We start from the raw sequence: 11,179 nt of genomic DNA, 5'->3' as shown, positions 1-11,179 counted from the left end.
AAAAATCTGGAGAGTGCCAATCTTCATGAGTATGGGGGTTGCCAAATTATATCTTAATGATTCTTAAAAAGGAACCCTGAATGAGTACAGAATTGGAGAATCTCTCCATCTAATGAGCGCATTCATGACTTATGCTGACTATCGTTTCTAAAATGCTAATGAAACACAACATCTTAAATTGGAAATCCTCTTACATGGTTTCGTGTTGTTATCTTAATAAATCAACATCATTAATCTGCTATTAAAGAGAGATGACAATTACTTTAACTGAGAAAAATGTTGTGTGCTCTATGCATGCACTCACACAGAATATGTATAATAACCAAGTCTGTTTGTTATTATTCAAACAACCAATCAGACATTCACAAACAGAGCTGATTGTTGCCACCCTTAAGCGTCCTCAATGTTTACAAAACTAATCAAGGACCTTGTACTACGCACAAAACTTCCAACTATCCACTCTATTCATTTTAACCTTGGGCCAAATAAAAGATATTCATAATATGATGATACTCAAGTAGATACAATCTGTCACGTTCTGACCTTAGTTCCTTTGTTTTGTCTTTGTTTTAGTATGGTCAGAAACACCCACCACCAAAGGACCAAGCAGCGTGGTATCAGGCAGCAGCGATCTCCGGACTCCTGGACATGGGAGGAGATACTTGACGGCAAGGGACCCTGGGCACAGGCTGAGGAATACCGCCGCCCCAAGGCAGAGCTGGAGGCAGCGAAAGCTGAGCGGCGGCGAAATGAGGAGGCAGCACGGCAGCTCGACAGGCACAAAAAAATTGGGAGGGGGCACACGGGAAGTGGGACATGGTCAGGTTGGAGACCTGAGCCCACTCCTCATGCTTATCGGAAGAAGCGCAGTACTGGACAGGCACCATATTATGCGGTCAAGCGCACGGTGTCACCAGTACGCGCTCATAGCCCGGTGGGCTATAGGCCAGCCCCTCGCAAGTGCCATGCGAGAGTAGGCATCCAGCCAGGGCGTGTTGTGCCAGCCCAGCGTGTTTGGTCTCCAGGACGCCGTTTCGGTCCAGGGTATCCTGCGCCGGCGCTGCGTGCTGTGTCTCCAAGGCGCTGGGAGGGTGCAGTGCATTCTATGCATGCGCTCCGCCCGTGCCGGGCGAATGTAGGGTTTGAGCCGAAGGGACAGGTGCGAGTGGTATGCTCCAGTGCTTACCCACAGCCCGGTTCAACCTGTGCCTGCACTCGGGAGGGACTAAAGTGGGCATCCAGCCTGGAGGCGTGGTGCCAAGGCTGCGCACCAGAGCTCCAGTGCTCCCCCACTGCCTGGTCCATCCGGTGCCTCCTCCATGCACCAGGCCTCTTGTACGTCTCCCCAACCTGGTGGGCCCTGTGGCAGCCCCACACACCAGGCTGTCTCTCTGTCTCCTCCCTACAGGTGCTCCCGCCTGTCTAGCGCTGCCAGAGCCTTCCTCCTGTCCGGCGCTGCCGGAGTCTCCCGCCTGTCCGGCGCTGCCGGAGTCTCCCACCTGTCCGGCGCTGCCGGAATCTCCCGTCCATTCGGGACCCGTGGCTTGGGTCCCCAGTCCGAGGTCGGCGGCGAGGGTCGCCGTTCTTAAGAGGACATGGAGGCGGATAAAGAGGTGGAGGAAAACTATGGTGAAGTGGGATCCACGTCCTACGCCAGAACCGCCACCGCGGACAGACGCCCAGACGCCCCCGGACAGACGCCCACCCAGACCCTCCCCTATAGGTTCAGGTTTTGCGGCCGGAGTCCGCACCTTTGTGGGGGGGTACTGTCACCTTAGTTCCTTTCTTTTGTCTTTGTTTTAGTATGGTCAGGGCATGAGTTGGGGTGGGCAGTCTGTTTGTTTTTCTATGTTGGTTTTTGAGTTTGGTCTAGTATGGTTCTCAATCAGAGGCAGGTGTCGTTAGTTGTCTCTGATTGATAGGTAGCCTTTTTCCACCTGTGTTTCGTGGGTGTTCATTTTCTGTCTTTGTGTATGTCGCCAGACAGGACTGTTTCGGTTTTCATTTATTCACGTTTATTGTTTTGTTCCAGCGTTCTGTTCAGTTTGATTCATTAAATATTACATCATGAACACTTACCAAGCTGCAAATTGGTCCTCCGATCCTTCTCGCTCCTCCTCCTCAGAAGAGGAGGACGAGATCCGTTACACAATCACATTAACACAAATGTTTCTATTATCTTGATTGGTAAGGAAACTGCACATCTGTGTATACAAATAATTCCCAACATAACATAAAATAATTTTAAACACATGAGCATATTGCATAAGCAATGAAATAAACTGAGAATTAGAATTGGAACCAGTTTAATGAGTTCAAGTATAATTGTCCATTCCTATCAATAAGGAGATCCTCAATATTTGCTGCTGACATTTTGTTGTGTCACTTTTGTGAGTTCTGTGTCAATACTAAGGCATAAATAACATATATGGTAAGATTCTTCTCACAGTGGAAATACTTCCATAATTTACACATGAGTTATTGCTGTATGTTTGGGAAATTGTATAGATGACATTTAACTGTATGCCATAAAGTGAGCCTCCAACTACCTTTATTATCAATACAGTGTTATCGGAGGTGCACACCTGCTCATTTCTGACTCGTGACTTTCACAAACATATCACACAGGCCATTGCTTCATAAGCGTTTATCAATTAATGACATCCATAAATGAACATAACAGCTTTAATTCCCAACAAAACCTTTCTACGCGCCTAAACTCTAGTACCAACAATTAAAGTGCAGACAAAATAACAATAAAACTGAATATATGCTAAAAAAGGAATTGATGAATAGATTTTTCTCCTTTTCAATCTTCTTTCCTTGGTTCCTGTTTTCCCTCCATCTTGTTCCCTCTCTGTAGTTGCAGAGTGCTGACATGGCAGCTGCCTCAGATGTGCTTTCCCAATGTGGCAGTAAGATCAATAGATTGGGATTCATTGGGACCTGCGAACAGCATTGTGAAAATTATCCTATATGGAGTTCAGAGAATTGCCTGTCTAAGGGAAAAATAATCAATTAATCCCTACAGAAAATGTACAAGAGATTGATTAAAAAGCAAAAATGGGCCATTTCAGCACCACCACGGGTCATATTTAAGTGATAATGTCTGAGAAGCCGGTGTTTGGAGGATATATTGGCATGGGTGTTAGTCGAGGGCCTGCAAACCGTGACAATATAAACTTTCCAAACACCGGCTTCGAGGGCATTACCACTTTCATACAACGGGTTATTTTCATTAAAAACGTTATTTTGATGAATGTATTCATACTATTTCATCCTTCCACAAGATACAGTCCCGACATAAATCTAGGGTTACTAGAGATGCGACCCAGTCGTTCAGTCTTGTTGTTCTGTATCCAGTCGTTCGTTCTAAATGTGGCTGGCAATGTTCTTATCCCTTGCTTGATAGCTAGCCAACTGCGACTAATTTACAGTCACGTCAAAAAGTGCAGCCAGAATAACAGCAAAGTAGTTGCATTTGCATTTGCTTAAGCTGTTTTCTAGTGATATTTATTTGGATACATCTATAACAATGAGCTCTGAGGCACGATTTAGCCTGGCATAGAAAATGTGCTCACTCGTCAGGACACTGTTGTTCAGAGGAGCTAGCCAACAACACAGCAACAGTAACACAATCACTTCAAACTGAAGCTGGAAAGACTGCAAATTAGATGCGTTTCATTTTTAGCTTTTTCAGTTGACATTTTTTTGTATATATCCATAAAAATGATGTCAGCTGATTCATGATTTCGACTGGCTGAGAAACATTGACTGCCTTTCTGGCTCGTCCCGATTCCTGACATGTTCATTGCTATGGGACAGCAGGAGATTAAATTTGAATATTGAAACAATGTCGCAAATGTCGGAGAGACAGACAGCAAACTTTATTCAAATCTCCACTGTTGAAAATAGTCTAAAAGAAATGTGAGATAATGTCTAGATGCTTTTTATAGTGGAGATCAAGTTTATAAATTGCCTGGCTGGGCTGATGAGACAGTGGATTGCGCAGTCAAATGTAACAGAGTAAATAGGCATTTTACCGTCATAGATTTAGCCGGTGGAAATTTGTGTAATAGACACCGGCTGAAATGCGCTTTTAACCAATCAGTATTCAGAATGATACACACCTGTTGTATAAATGCACCATACTCTATAGGCTGGATTCAACAGACAAGGGATGTGGCAGTGTTTTGCAGTCAATCTTTTTAAGGTCCTTGGAGGGAATGTGTGACTGTGAGTGCCTCAGCGCATAGCCTAGTTGTGTGCATTCAAGTATGTGTGTACATGTGCACGTGTGTGTGTAAGTTATAGATTCAAAATTCATTTTGTACAATAGCTTACACACACTCAATTATTCATGATTTCAACAAGCTCTCAATAACTCATTATCTGTTGCATTGAAAAAGGGCAACATCATGAGTAATCTGACTGCTGAATAATATGTCTCACGTTATTCAGGAAGAGAGTGTTGTTTTCACGCAGCACACCCACTGTGTCCTCCAAGGAGCAGAGCTAGTCTATACCCTGTCAGAGATCAGCCCACTCTGTGTATGTTTGTAGTGTACTGGATGATTCCCAACCTTTCCCTTGATGTGTACTTTATCCAATGCTTAAGTTACTTTAGTGGGCCTGTGATTTATGTGCTTTGGTCTGGGGAGAATAGAGTCACCCAAAGGATGCATGTGTGACAATAAGACTGATGAGATGCAAACTACTCTCTTCTATGAGTGGAGGCACAAAAACAGATGAAGCATGTAAGCATGTTGGAATGAGGACTGTGGCGGTCATGAAATTTTGTCAGCCGGTGATTGTCAAGCAAGTAACTGCCAGTCTCATGGTAATTGACCGTTAATTAGCAAAATCACATTTAGCATCTGATGGCTTTCACACATAGCCTACAAGCCAATAACGCAGACTTTTGGAAAATCTACCTTTGAAAAAGTCTAACAAATCCATGTAATATAGCCTACACCATCAAAATTATTTTAGACAGGTCTAAAGAAGTTTAATATGAAGAACATGTAGTATATTTCAGAAGGACAGAATAGCATACTCTGAGTTGTCCTAATGTTAGGCCCTGATCTGGCTATGCCATATGGCTGTGGGCTATACAAGCTCATTTAGCAGACAAGATTTGCTTAGAATTCCGTGGCATTATTTTATATTATTTTATAGTATGAAGAATACAATTGAACATAGCTGAATAAAATGGAAAGGATATTTTCTCCAAATGATTTGAGGGAGTGCACACATGTGGCTATTCATGTTGAGCAGTTAACAAAGAAACAGGTACTCCTATATGCTTAATTTAGAGTTATTTATGTAACTTCAGTTGTGATATAAATGTTGGGCTATATGTTAAGATTTATAAGACATTCTAAGGCCGCATGATGCGACTCTAATGATGATTTGAAAAAAGTTGCATGAAAGGTCTGAGCTCTGCTTTGTTTATTTTACAGGCTGCACACACGTCATCAGTTTCTCATTCACAATTTGACTAGCATTAAAAAAAACAGTTTTAGGGCCTTCTGAGTGGCGCAGAGGTCTAAGGCTGGAGTCTGGGATCGAGTCCAGGCTCTGTTGCAGCTGGCCGCGACCCGGGAGACCCATGGGGTGGCACACAATTGGCCCAGCGTTGTCCAGGTTAGGGGAGGGTTTAGCCGGCAGGGGTGTCCTTGTCCCATCATGCACTAGCAACTCCTGTGGCTCGCTTCTGGGTTAAGTGGGCATTGTGTCAACAAGCAGTGCGGCTTGGTTGGGTTGTGTTTCGGAGGACGCATGGCTCTCGACCTTCGCCTCTCCCAAGTCCGTATGGGAGTTGCAGCGATGAGACAAGATTGTAAATACCAATTGGATACCACGAAATTGGGGAGAAAAGTGGTTTTAAAAAAAACGGTTTTAATGAGCCTGGGGCAACAGATTTAGCCTAAATGTTTAGCCCTAAACATTTAGCCTAAAATGTTGATATACTATTAACGCTATTTCTTCACATTATAACCTCAGCAATGCGCACATGGTAGTAGGCTATAAGCGTGAATGTTCCATTACACAAATAAGATTATGCATGTAATGCCTTTATTGTAAAGGTGCATTTTTATGGTGAAAGTTATCTTCCCCAAACTTGAAACTCACCCGCTACATATGTATGCCAGTTAGGGTCTACACCCCTTGTAAAGCGGGTTAAGGTGCTTCATTTTAAGAAGTTATTTTTCCGCTTTAGTCATGAGCCAACCCTATCAAAACATATAGACCTATGGGCTTCATGAGGTGTGCAACTATGATTTGATGATGATTTGAAGTCACAAAAAAAAGCATGCGCTGTTTGGCATCATTCACAAGTGACAGGCTAATATTTTCACCCATCAGACTATTCTTGATTTAATCTTGTCTTAACATATACTAAAAAATATATGTGGGAAATTTGTTTTGATTTAGAATGGACATTATCATGCAACTGTTTCGAAACAGGGGCAGTGGGGGCGGGGGGGGGGGGGGGGGGGGAATACATGTCATCTATGCACTTAAATAGCGAATGGAGGACGCTTTCCCATGGTTCATTTTCATGCTAGCCAGGTAGGCTATACTCCTGTTTTAAAGAGAAGCAATGTGCTTAATATTATGACGGCTGAGAATAAATATAGTAGGCCTAGCCAAAAAAAGCTGATGGAATCCTCCTCTATTAAATAGAGGCATTCACTCTGTTTTCTCACGCAATTGCATAGCCGATAGAAATGTTAGGCAAAACATGAGCTCATGGGCTCTCGTGTTTGATTAGATTTTAGATTATATTTGCATTGTCGAGTGATTAGAGGGACAATAGAGTGCTGAGTTCCAGGCAGTTAGCAAGTTTGGTAGGCTACTAATGAACATCACCAGCATCAGAGCTTGGAGAAGCCTAATTATCATAACTAAATAGTCACATGGAATTTGACTGCCATCATGATTCGTGACCGCCGGTGTGGCAGTAATATGTTCACTGTAACAGCCCTAGTTGGAATGCACTTTATTTCCTTCCAAAGTTCCATGCTGACCCCAGAATAGACTAACTAATAAGATAAAGCCCTTCTTACATCAACTGATGTCACAAAGTGATGTACAGAAAACCAGCCTAAAACCCCAAACAGCAAGCAATGCAGGTGTAGAAGCATGGTGGCTAGGAAAAACTCCCTAGAAAGGCCAGAACCTAGGAAGAAACCTAGAGAGGAACCAGGCTATGAGGGGTGGCCTCTCTGGCTCTGTCGGGTGGAGACTTTAACAGAACATGGCCAAGATGTTCAAATGTTCATAGATGACCAGTAGGGTCAAATAATAATAATCACAGTGGTTGTCGAGGGTGCAACAGGTCAGCACCTCAGGAGTAAATGTCATTTGGCTTTTCAGAGCCAATCATTCAGAGTATCTCTACCCCTCCTGCTGTCTCTAGAGAGTTGAAAACAGCAGGTCTGGGACAGGTAGCACGTCCGGTGAACAGGTCAGGGTTCCATAGCTGCAGGCAGAATAGTTGAAACTGGAGCAGCAGCACGGCCAGGTGGACTGGGGACAGCAAGGAGTCATCAGGCAGGTAGTCCTGAGGCATGGTCCTAGGGCTCAGGTCCTCCGAGAGAGAAAGAAAGAGAGGGAGAAAGAAAGAAAGAGAATTAGAGAGAGCATACTTAAATTCACACAGGACACCGGAAAAGACAGTAGAAATACTCCAGATATAACAGATTGACCCTAGCCCCCCGAAACATAAACTACTGCAGCATAAATACTGGAGGCTGAGACAGGAGGGGTCAGGAGACAATGTGGCCCCGTCCGACGATACACCCGGACAGGGCCAAACAGGCAGTATATAATCCCATCCACTTTGCCAAAGCACAGCCCCCCCCCCCCCCCCCACCACTAGAGGGATATCTTCATCCACCAACTTACCATCCTGAGACAAGGCCGAGTATAGCCCACAAAGATGTCCGCCACGGCACGAACCCAAAGGGTGGGGGGCGCCAACCTGGACAGGAAGATCACGTCAGTGACTCAACCCACTCAAATGACGCACCCCTCCTAGGGATGGCATGGAAGAGCACCAGTAAGCCAGTGACTCAGCCCCTGTAATAGGGTTAGAGGTAAAGAATCCCAGTGGAGAGAGGGGAACCGGCCAGGCAGAGACAGCAAGGGCGGTTCGTTGCTCCAGTGCCTTTCCGTTCACCATCACACTCCTGGACCAGACTACACTCAATCATAGGACCTACGGAAGAGATGAGTCTTCAATAAAGACTTAAAGGTTGAGACCGAGTCTGCGTCTCTCACATGGATAGGCAGACCATTCCATAAAAATGGAGCTCTATAGGAGAAAGCCCTGCCTCCAGCTGTTTGCTTAGAAATTCAAGCGTCAGTAAGGAGGCCAGCATCTTGTGACCGTATCGTACGTGTAGGTATGTACGGCAAGACCAAATCGGAAAGATAGGTAGGAGCAAGCCCATGTAATGCTTTGTAGGTTAGCAGTAAAACCTTGAAATCAGCCCTTGCCTTAACAGGAAGCCAGTGTAGAGAGGCTAGCACTGGAGTAATATGATCACATTTTTTGGTTCTAGTCAAGATTCTAGCAGCTGTGTTTAGCACTAACTGAAGTTTATTTAGTCCTTTATCCGGGTAGCCAGAAAGTAGAGCATTGCAGTAGTCTAACCTAGAAGTGACAAAAGCATGGAGACATTTTTCTGCATAATTTTTTGGTCTGATTTTTGCTGTTATGTTATGTAGATGGAAAAAACCTGTCCTTGAAACAGTCTTGATATGTTCGTCAAAAGAGAGATCAGGGTCCAGAGTAACATTGAGGTCCTTCACAGTTTTATTTGAGACGACTGTACAACCAGCAAGATTAATTGTCAGATTCAGAGTTGAAATGTAGAAAATTTGCCGCCATCCAGGGAGGGCAATTTTGGGGCTTCACCATGTTTCATCAAAATGGACAGCTATGTGTTGTCTGCATAGCAGTGAAAGTTAACATTATGTTTCCAAATGACATCACCAAGAGGTAAAATATATAGTGAAAACAATAGTGGTCCTAAAACAAAGCCTTGCGGAACAACAAAATGTACAGTTGATTTGTCAGAGGACAAACCATCCACAGAGACACACTGATATCTTTCCGACAGATAAGATCTAAACCAGGCCAGAACTTGTCCATGTAGACCAATTTGGGTTTCCAATTTCTCCACAAGAATGTGGTGATCGATGGTATCAAAAGCAGCACTAAGGTCTAGGAGCACGAGGACAGATGCAGAGCCTCAGTCTGACACCATTAAAATGTCATTTATTACCTTCACAAGTGCAGTCTCAGTGCTATGATGCGGTCTAAACCCAGACTGAAGCGTTTTGTATACATTGTTTGTCTTCAGGAAGGCCGTGAGTTGCTGCGCAACAGCTTTTCAAATTTTTTTGAGTGGAATGGGAGATTCGACATAGGCCGATAGTTTTTCATATTTTCTGGGTCAAGGTTTGGTTTTTTCAAGAGAGGCTTTATTACTGCCACCTTTAGTGAGTTTGGTACACATCCGGTGGATAGGGAACCGTTTTTTATGTTCAACATAGGAGGGCCAAGCACAGGAATGCACAAAACATTCCCCTAATGTTGCCAACATTTTCATATATATTTTTTAAATGTTATTTTCTGTTTAAAAGTTTCCAAAATATTTAATGAGGTTGTGGGAACAGTCTTGGGACATTACAAGAGATTCCCAAAACACAAAATCTGTCCAGTTGTTCTGACATTCATACAATGTTTCTTTAACGGTGCACAACGTTCTCGCGATGTTGCAGTTCCCGCGATGTTCCAGGAAGGTACACATACATTTTTTTATGTATTCTTTAAAGATTTCAGAAATATTGTATTTAGGTTATACCAAGCATTGCCTTAATGTTCTTAGAATGTTAGTCCTATGTTCATAGAACAGTAAAACTAAGTTGAACAGTCCATGGGGGTTTCTTTCATGTGTTAGTGCTATCTTACTGTTGATGTAGAATTCATGTAGAAACACACAGCAGTTTCTTGTAATCACATGACATTTTATTAAATTATAATATTGGCAATTATTTATAGTAATGTGACATTTTACCAGATTATTATTGTGCAAACACAGTTTAACCAAAAACATTTTGATAGCTCCAACCAGGGATTAAACCTGACACAAACACTTACACAAACAGTCTGACACTATTGCAGCAATAGGATAACTAGGGCTCTATCAAATATTTTGGATAATTAACCCAAGATAGACCACAGCCTGTCATTTCAAATGGGAGCAAAGGAATCATAGTGGGCTGAACAAGCAAGGAGATGGGCAGAGCCAAGCACGAGCTAGTGAGAGGCTATTGGTATGTTCTAGCATGTATTTGCATATTTATGTAAGGGAACACCTACGATGTGAAGTGTTCATGTGCAGTAACTCAATTCACCCTTGCACTCCTTCTAAACAACGCAATTTTAGGCAAAGGATAAAGTCCACAAAACGCAGTCCACTCTGTTCTAACAGATTCTAGTTTTGGAAACAGAAAACTGTACTGAGATTAAATGTTTCATAGACGAAAAAATTAGCAGAATCCATCTCACTCCATCTTCCCAAACACTGGGCTTCCTCTCACCACCATATTTGGTAGTGAGTGCAAACGCCAACCGCATGCTTCACATTTATACATCTGGTGAAATATCTGTCTCGTTGTTCTATCTCTGGCTCTACTCAATCAGTAAAGCTGAAGTGTTACAGATTCCGCAATAGAAATGTAAAGGTAATTTCTGATTGAACCGACATATGCAGCTTTTACTGTGAATGCAGTCTCCGCTAAAGCGTGAACATTGCTTTTAAATTTCAATCATGCTGTAAAGCTGAACTTCCAAGATGAGGATAGAAAATATGTATCCTCAATTTCAAATCTTCTGTTTCATTAGAACGTTGCAAGAACATTAATGTGTCCAGTTTTCTGAGGGTTGGGAGAGTATTCCATCACCAATGTTTCGACTTTTATTTTCCCTACAAATCTGAATTGAGAAATCATATAATTTTACATTATTGCCAAATAGATTTTGGTGAGGTGCAAATATTTGCTAAGATATTTAGCCATAATTTGCAATGTATACTGATCAAAAATATAAACACAACATGCAACAATTTCAAAGATTGTACTGAGTTACAGTTCATATAAG

The sequence above is a fragment of the Oncorhynchus mykiss genome, chromosome 7 (assembly GCF_013265735.2).
Source record: "Oncorhynchus mykiss isolate Arlee chromosome 7, USDA_OmykA_1.1, whole genome shotgun sequence".
NCBI classification, from domain to species: Eukaryota; Metazoa; Chordata; class Actinopteri; order Salmoniformes; family Salmonidae; genus Oncorhynchus; species Oncorhynchus mykiss.
Note: the sequence above shows the minus strand (reverse complement) of the source record.